The following is a 9,324-nucleotide window of genomic DNA, read 5'->3' as shown; positions in this document are numbered from 1 at the left end:
AAACCATGACAAACAAATCTTATTAAGGAGTCCGTACTTGGTTTCGTTCGTTCGTACCCTTCGACCCCCTCCCGCTGTTCCCCTCGATCCCCCACCCACCGATTTTCTCTATACCTCCACCGATTTTCATTAGAAAAAGATACGTCGCCAACCCCACCGGTTTTATTGAAAGAAGGAAGTCGCCAGGCAACCCAATTTTCTGAACGCTATCTCCCACGTCCCATAGACAAAAAAGGAAACCATCCCTGTCCAGATTTTCTTTTCCTTATGAACATAACATTTATTCCATATACAACAGTAATCATATCACCAATCAGACTACAATCTTTCCTCTACTTCTACTGAAGCAGTTGGTAGCCTGGTAGTCCGGTTTTATTTTTGTCTGGTTTTATTTTCTCCCACCTCCCACGGGTTTTCTTATCCATTGGTTTATTTTTTACTCTACTATTTTATTTAAAAAATCAGCACTTTCCAAACATACAAAATATCACCGATCTAACTTTCCTAACTTATCCAAATCAACTGATCTCTCTCATTAATGCAATTTGCTTTAGGAAACAAATAATAGATTTTCAGGAAACAAACAAAGGATTTTAAAAAAATTAACAAGTAAACCATGACAAACAAATCTTATTAAGGAGTCTATACTTGGTTTCGTTCGTTCGTACCCTTCGACCCCCCTCCTGCTGATCCCCTCGATCCCCCCACCCACCGATTTTCTCTATACCTCCCCCGGTTTTCATTAGGAAAAGATACGTCGCCAACCCCACCGGTTTTATTGAAAGAAGGAAGTCGCCAGGCAATCCAATTTTCTGAACGCTATCTCCCACATCCCATAGACAAAAAAAGGAAACCATCCCTGTCCAGATTTTCTTTTCCTTATGAACATAACATTTATTCCATATACAACAGTAATCATATCACCAATCTGCAATCTTTCCGTATATACAACTGATACCTCCATCTCCTCTCTGTTCAAATTGCCATGTTTGTCCGTGGTTCCCCGTCTCGGCGAGGATCCCCGGAAGCGAGCAAATTTTTCCATCGGAACAGGAGATGACGGGGCACATGTCGACGACACGCCCGGCCGCTACGACCGAGGAGGAGGAGATGGTCATGGCCGCCTCTGGAGCGGTCAATGCCGCGCCACCGGACGCAGACGATCGGGAGCAGCAGAAGAAGGCGCATGCGAGGAACAAGAAGAAGCGGCGGAGGGTGTTGAGCGAGGAGGAGCTGGCTGTGCAGAGGTCCGTGCTCTGCTAGGCCCGCCGCGGCAGAGGCGGGCGACGAGGAGGAGGCGGACTGCGGGCACCTGTTGCCGGCTGGGAGGCGGCGGCCGCGCGTGGCGGTGGAGCTGCATGCGCACTCGGCGGCAGCGACGGCTCGCTCTTGCCCGCGACACTCGTGGAGCACGCGCACCGCAATGGAGTAAGCCTTTCTTCCTGCCTGTCACCAACTACATAGACGTTCGCGACGTGCTCGACGAAACAACTGGCTCCAATGTTCTTCAGTTCCGTAATAGCCGATGCCATGTCCGAGCTCATCCTCGTGCGCTCCTAAACACCTCCGCCGCCACTTCTTTTAGTCTTGCTGTGCTTTTTTCGGAAGGATAATGCCTAGCACATTCGCACTCTAACTCTGTTGCCTGGTGACCAGCATAGGTGAAGGTGCTCGCACTAACTGATCATGACACCATCGCCGGTGTCCCGGAGGCGATGGAGTCTGCAAAGGAATTTTCCATCAGGATCGTCCCAGGTGTTGAGATAAGTGCCCTTTATTCGCCTAGGTAACCCTCTTCACGCCACCCTAAAATTTGTAACATGCCTTGATGATCACACAGATGTGGTTAATTCTCAAAGTTGTTAATTGTTCCGAAAGCAATGGATCAGGAGCGGATGAACCTGTTCATATTCTCGCATACTACGGTTGGGGCCCTGGGAAATCTCAGGAACTAGAGAAGGTTCTATCTACCATCAGGGAGGGCCGCTATACACGTGCCAAGGAGATGCTATCGAAACTTAGGAACCTCGGCATGCCATTGAACTTTGAAGATGTGTCTAATATAGCAGGGAATGGAGTGGCTCCAGGGCGGGTGCACGTGGCGCGTGCCATGGTTGCAGCTGGATATGTTGATAATTTTTTTTTTGAAGCCCAGAACCGTAGAACAATCGTTCTACGGTATATTTTCAGTAAAAGAAAAAAACAACGAAAAAAGAAAAGGAAAACAGTATTTACATAAATTGGTAACATAGGCAAGCTTTCAGCAGGTACTTTTACGATGGAGGGCCTGCTTATGCTATGTAAGTATACATTTTGAATCATGGTCATGCATGTTTTTGCTTCATTTTGCAGCAGCTGCAGAGTAGTTAGTTTGTACTGATGTGGATTTCTGCTGTTCATTTGTAGTGGCAGTGAGCCAGTTGGGAATCCGTTGTGCAGCTAATATGTAGAACTGGAGGCATAGCTATTTTGGCTCATCCATGGGCATTGAAAAATAATGTTGTTGTGATAAAGGATTTGAAAGCTGATGGTCTGCATGCTATTGAGGTCTATCGAAGCGATGGGAAACTATCTGGTATGAACAGCATGATCATTTTTCAGTCATAACAAGTGATACTTTGTGTTACCAATTTATGCAGATACTAATGATGCATCTAACGTATATGTCTATTGTATCCCATTGTTGAGAAGAAAATGTCTAATGTATCTGAACTTCAATGGAATTAACTGCTGAATTTGTCTAAAACAGGTTTGAGTGATCTTGCTGATACTTATGAGCTTCTGAAGCTTGGTGGATCAGATTACATTGGACGAGATGACAAGGAAGAAGCTGATATAGGAATTGTTGATCTTCCGGTCTTGGCGTTTTTTAGATTTCTTGGTAGCTCAACCAATTTGGTGCAATGCTATCAAGGAAATATTTGCAAACGCCACTGAAAGATCATAAGTATATATGGCCCAAAAGGATGTCATCGGACTATCTCTCTAGATGATTTATGTAATATGTGTCTTTCTTATCCAGAACTGGAGGAAACAGATGATTCTGAGATTGAGGTCCTCCGGGCGAAACTTGCAGACAGACAGCAATTCTGTTCATAAAGGAACCATCGTTCTCATCGACAGCTGCAGGCTGTTGTGTGACACAGAGATCTCATTTTTCTAGCAACTACAGGCACTCAGTGAAGAAGTGGGAAGGAGGAAGTTGGTCAGACGATTATCTGATGACCTGAGATGCTACCTGGCGTCTTCTAGTAACAAATATAATTTCTTCTCCAGCAAAAAGATTAAAAGAACATTGAGAGGCATGCTACAGATAATTTCTCCATGAGAATTGCTCATAATTTTGTAACAAAGACAAACATGAGAGTAGACCTCTTACACTTGACTCCGGCACCTCTTCCTAGAAATAGATCGAACTGAAGTTTGTTGTTCGATTTTTTACATACCTTTTGTGTAGGCCAAAGGTGTGATTCTTCAGGGTTAATACTTCATATATTGTTAGCTCTTGATTCTTGTAGGACATTTATGAAAATTTAGCTTCAAATTTATTCGTATTTTTTCTGGGACATTTATAAGTGTGTGCCCAAGCTTCATGTATGTACAGTGCACACACTTTGTTCGACAAATTATAACCCCAATCAAGGTCAAAATCGACACATATATGACATCACAAATCTCCTCCAAGGAATGGTCATATAAAAAAGACACTTAAAAATAGAATTCGTTCGAAGTATGTTGTTTTCCTTTCTTGAACTTGTATTCCGTCATTTATTAATATTTATTTACCACGTCCATTAATGTATTATGAAGCTAATTTTACATAACATTACAGGGGCATGAACGAATAAGGAGTGAATTTAGATCATGGCCCTTCAGGTTTGAAGGTATTGTCCATGTAAATTTGTTATTCCTACTGAAATTGACATACTAATCCTACACGCACCTGAATATTCTTGCAGGGATATATTATGATAACTCCCAAAACTCAATACTGTATAATGGCAGAAGTTGATAATCTATATCAGCAGGAGCAAGCTTTTTTAGGGCCAATGACAGTGGGAAAGGCTCCCACTGACTTTCTTTTTCTTTATTAAAATATGTTAGGGGCCAACTATACAATTTTTTTCTTCCTCTGCTCCAAGAAAACCATAGAAACATGGTGGAAAGGACTAAAACGAAATAGTTGTGTGCACTCTTTATAGCGGAGAAGGTAAGAAAAAAAGAAAATTTCTTCTTCTGCTCCAAGTTTCACAACTCTAAATCTATCAGTTGTAGAAGAAGGCATAATGGAGATTAGACTAATTTTCCTTCTCATTTTGAAGATCACAACAACATTTACACCATCACAACGCACAGGAACCTTACTGGTAAGCGGTTACATCAAAAAGAATTTGGAAATCAGCAATCATCAGTTGTGAGATAACAAAATAATCACTTCTGACTTGATCACTCAAAAGAACTTATGCAGGAGAGAACCCTTACTGTGCCACTGCTCACGCCATAATTTATTTGATTCAAGTGGAGAGCTTTTCTATTCCCCCAAAGCCCAAGATATACATCATTGTTTCAGAGAAAGGTAATAGCCTGAGCAGATTCTAGATAAGAAAAGGTCGAGGAAGATTATGTTCCTCAATTTTTAAAGTCACTGAAGTGCATGAAGCTAGATTTGAGAGTGAGACTGAGAAGAAAAGACCATGGGGTGATCAAAGTACAACAGGTGGTTCAAATAGAATGTTCAGAGAAAACCGGAACACCCCGTATTCCAGCCCAGAGATCGAGGAGAAGTCTTCTGGAATACGGCACTGCTTAGCATAGAACAAACCAGCTTTCTATTATTACACGAATATGATTACAAGGTCTCCGATATTACAATGAATAACATCGGCACGGCGACACTACGCCATCCTCAGTTGCTCTATGCAAGCAGCAGAAGAACTCGAAGCAGCGGAATAACTCTAGCAGCGGGACAACGACGACGGTGGTGAACTCCACTCCGCAGGGACTCTGGCTGGAACGCTTATCCTAGCTCGCGAACATAGGAACAACACCAAACAGGCAAGCAATCCAGGCATGACCGACAAGCTGGCATGACACGCCAGGTCAGTACATTGAATGTACTTGCAAGCTCACAATTAACCAGAAGCATTCAAGACAAACAACAGCATGGCAATTACAAGTTAATCAGGGATCAATATGAGGTCATCAGAAAAACATGGCATGAACAACATGACATCCAAAGTAATACTCCCAAAATAATACCAGCTACCATCATGAAAATAACCATAATAGCCACTAAGAATCCAAAGGCAACATGAACATGATACCAATAAAACAATATGAGCATAGAATGAACATATGAATCTGTCGATACTAACATGCAACATGATAACACTACATGCACCAATTATTCTGCTCGGGTTATCTTGCAACCATCACACACAGCACTTACCAACCTTGGACATCACACGATCATCTCAGGATCAAATCAAGCTTGGTATAAACAATACCGTAGTAATCGTTAAATGACCACAGGGAGCTTGATCTTTACCCATGATTCTCGCACAACATCACGAACATCCAACAACTCGGTATCCTCGATACCAGGGTGATCATTCCGGCGATCACAACCATGACCAACACTTGGTCTCAAACGGTGATCATTCCGACGATCACAACCATGACCAACACTTGGTCTCAAACAGTGATCATTCCGGCGATCACAACCAACTTAACTCCTCATCGAGGTTGTCATTAATCAAGTTATTATTAATATTGTTGACTCACGGGGGACCGACACGAACTGGGCCCTTATCCGCGGGCTCGGCTATCGATAGGTTTAATATACACTCTACAAAGGTAGCACACTGTACCCACACCATGGAACCCATGGCCTCGCACTCCCATTTGGGTGGACCAACGGCGTTCCGACAAAACCGATCTATTGTCATGAAACTCTCTCGGCCATTCTGACCCACTCCCAACTGGGCTAGTCCTGGGTGGCCCTGTGTCTACCAAAGACACCCCGACCACCGTCGTGGTCAAACGTCCCTCACGGGAACCGGATCCATAAAAATAAAAACAACAGGCACACAAGGTTATGTCCGCCTACCTGATCAGGGTAAGCACGCCCATAGCCTTCCCTCGTGGGAGGCACAGGTGAGATGCATGGCAATAGACCCAGTTAGGACCTGACCCATAAGGTAAGCGTGGTTGCACTGGTCAGTTTCGATCTGGCGGCACCATGACTCAGCCAATAGTTGTTCAAGTTCGATTAAATACGGTTAAACTTGAATGCAAAATGCCGAGCCATGATAAAATAACATGATGCAATTACAATGCATGAGCATGATATCAACATAATCACGGGATGCAACATAACTATCCACCGCATCAACTATGAAATAATCTCCAACTGAACATGGCATAATGACGAGCATAAATATTACAATTGCAACACTACTCATAGTATAACATAACATGACCATTATCATCAACCATAAATAACATGCAAGAACTCATCAATAATATTACCGAGTAACACTTAACCAACTAACAGCAACGGAACAATGCCGATTAACAGTACTCGGTAACCGACGTTAGTCATGCACCGAAGAGCATGACCAACCCAACATGTACTACTATCAAGCATGGCAATATGAAAGTAATACTAGCAACTAGCAGGGCATGATAACCAGGTGCATAACAACATAGCAAACAAGTAAGCACAATCCCAGAAGCATTTCCGAAACAACGATAACCATATTTTAAACAAGCAATCATTTAATAAATATTCAAGTTGAAAACCATGGCTACTGCATGACTATCATGCAAGTGGGTATTGTGGCTTGCCTGGGGGTGAAGAAGGCACCGTGAAGAAGTGCGGTGAAGCCGCGGAAAGATTTGCCGGAAACAGTTCTCTCTCGGAGGGGCTGTTTACGTGCAAGGGCAAAAAGGTCATTTTCACAGTGTCAAACTGTGGTGGTAGATTGGTTAAAAGTGACACCGTTAAAAGGCAGTTAACACCTGAAGTTTACTGCAGTAAACTTGATCGTGTACTGCTACTCAACAGAGACTTGATTGAGGTCAATGGAGTTGTCTGGTAGATTGAGGTAAAGAAGGACTTACATCCTGGTAATTTTGAGAAGAATTAGACCACTAATTAATATAGTTGCTTTACAACTAAGTAATCTTGTCCAGAATGAAGATCATGATGATGCTCTGAAATGGAGGAGCCACTTGAGCTGAACTTTGGCAAGGCAGGCTTATTTGGCCATATGAAGATGCTGCAAAAGGTTTCATACCAATTGGATAAACCAAAATGGTACTTCCTTCACAAACATTTCCATTGGCCAGAAACTTGCAAAAATTCTAGAGGACAAATGGCTTGATGAAACATTCCCAAAATGGGTGGAGGTAGGTTATATGGATAATAGAAGGCCTAGAAAAATTGGCAGCCATAATGGATTAAAATAAAATATACTTGCTTCACAAACTGAAATTTTGGACAGAATCAAAGAATTGAAGGTGAGCTCACATGGAGGCATGACACGAGCTCTACTTTGGTGGAGATTGATGATTTGGTTATATGAAGGGCCATGCAAAACTGCAACTCATTTGGATATGCTTAGCTTGTACTTCCTTCACAACCAGTTCCCTCACACATGAACTTTGGAAAATCATAATTAAATAATTACTTGGCAAATGAGGTTGCACTTTGGCATGTGGCAATGATATGGACAGGAAAAGGTGTCCAAGGAGTTGAGGTCAATTGGGAAAAGATAAATGACACTTGCTTCACATTCTGCCATTTTGGGCAGAATAGGAAATGAATTATTTGAGCATGATGGGGAACATGGCAAATGAAATATTTTGCCATATTTGAGAAAGATATGACCCAAACAATTTATGAGAATTATTTGGTATTTTTAGGAGTGATAGAAATATAGGTTGCTTCACAACCTAAGGCAATTTGAGTTATTCCTTTAAAGGAATATTCCCAATAAAAAAGAATATTGGGATTTGGGCTAGGATGAAAATGACAGGGTCTAGGGAAGGATTTGGGAATGAAAAGCCACTCTAGAAGCAAAGAAGAGGGCATCTTCTTCAGTTTCCAGACCACAAAGCTACGGAGAAAGAAAACTCAAGCAAAAACCTCAGAAAAACAAAAGAAAAAGAAAGGGCCAAAAATCAGGCTGTCACATGTATACAATTCAAGATCAATTTATAGAAACGAAAAGTTTGGTACATCTCGACTGAAATAAAACTCAAACACCCGGGCGGACGCCCAGTCAGTGACTGGTCAGAAAAAAGTGACCCATACATTATGTTTAAACGGGTCTCAAATGCCCGGGTTGATCGATACCCTTCATATCCAACCCGAATCTAGGGCGGACATGGGGCGCGTTTGCCATGTCAGACTCTAAAGCCCTACCCCAGCACAGATTGCACAAAATCCACCAAACTCTTTCTCCTCCTCCCGTCTGCCACCTACCTTTCCCGCTACCCAGTCCTCGCCATCCGCCACGCTTGACCCTTCCTCATCTTCGGTCCCGATCCGTCGCCCTATATGTCGTCCCGCCCGTCCCCGACCACCGTGGCAGAGGCTGTGTCCGCCTCGTCCGTCGGTGTCCCGTCCTTGCCATTGAGGGATTTGCGGAGAAAGGTGGCATGAGAGATGGAGGGGAGAGGGGGTACCGACCGATGTTGCAGAGGGAAGAGGAGGATGCGGTGATGCCGTCGAGGGGAGGAAGGTGGCAAGGACAGAAGCGGATGGGCTCCGGCCGTGGCACGAAGAAGACGAGTGTCGACGCCGTGGAGGAACGATGAGGGGCTGACTGACATCATGGAGGATAGGAGGGGTCGGGCGATGGCGGAGCGGAAGGGGTGTCATTCCTGTGAATGAAAATGGCGACAACATTTCTGCTATTGTGAATGAATATCGTAAGCGTATCAAGTAATTCTTAATTCCTAACAGGTTATTCAGTTGGTTCATCACTCTCTATGTATACATAGTCTAATTATTTTTTATATGAACTTATATTGCAAGTAAAGTAGATTCCAATTATTATTCAATTGCACTCGTGCTATCTTCAACATCCACTATGTTTATATATAAACTCAACCAAAATATTTCAAAAGTCCGTGGCAAGGCACGGGCATTCTACTAGTATGTATAAGGAAACAACCGAGAGAGAAAATTGAGTGGCACCTTTGCAATCAATCCAGAGAAACAAACTGTAGAGTTGGGCGATGATAATTTTAGCTGGATATGCAGGAGTATATGGTGACCACAAAAAACTTAAAGAGGCGCCTATGTTGAACCGA

At 43.1% G+C, this 9,324-nt stretch overlaps 1 pseudogene; it reads left to right on the top strand.

Annotated features, from left to right (window-relative positions):
* The first annotated feature begins 1,056 nt into the window (after positions 1 to 1,056).
* Positions 1,057 to 3,099, top strand: LOC125506730 (annotated as a pseudogene).
* The last annotated feature ends 6,225 nt before the right edge of the window (positions 3,100 to 9,324 follow it).

This window comes from Triticum urartu, chromosome 5 (assembly GCF_003073215.2).
Source record: "Triticum urartu cultivar G1812 chromosome 5, Tu2.1, whole genome shotgun sequence".
Taxonomy (NCBI): Eukaryota; Viridiplantae; Streptophyta; class Magnoliopsida; order Poales; family Poaceae; genus Triticum; species Triticum urartu.
The sequence above is the reverse complement of the archived record's forward strand: the minus strand, read 5'-3'. Positions and strand labels throughout refer to the sequence as shown.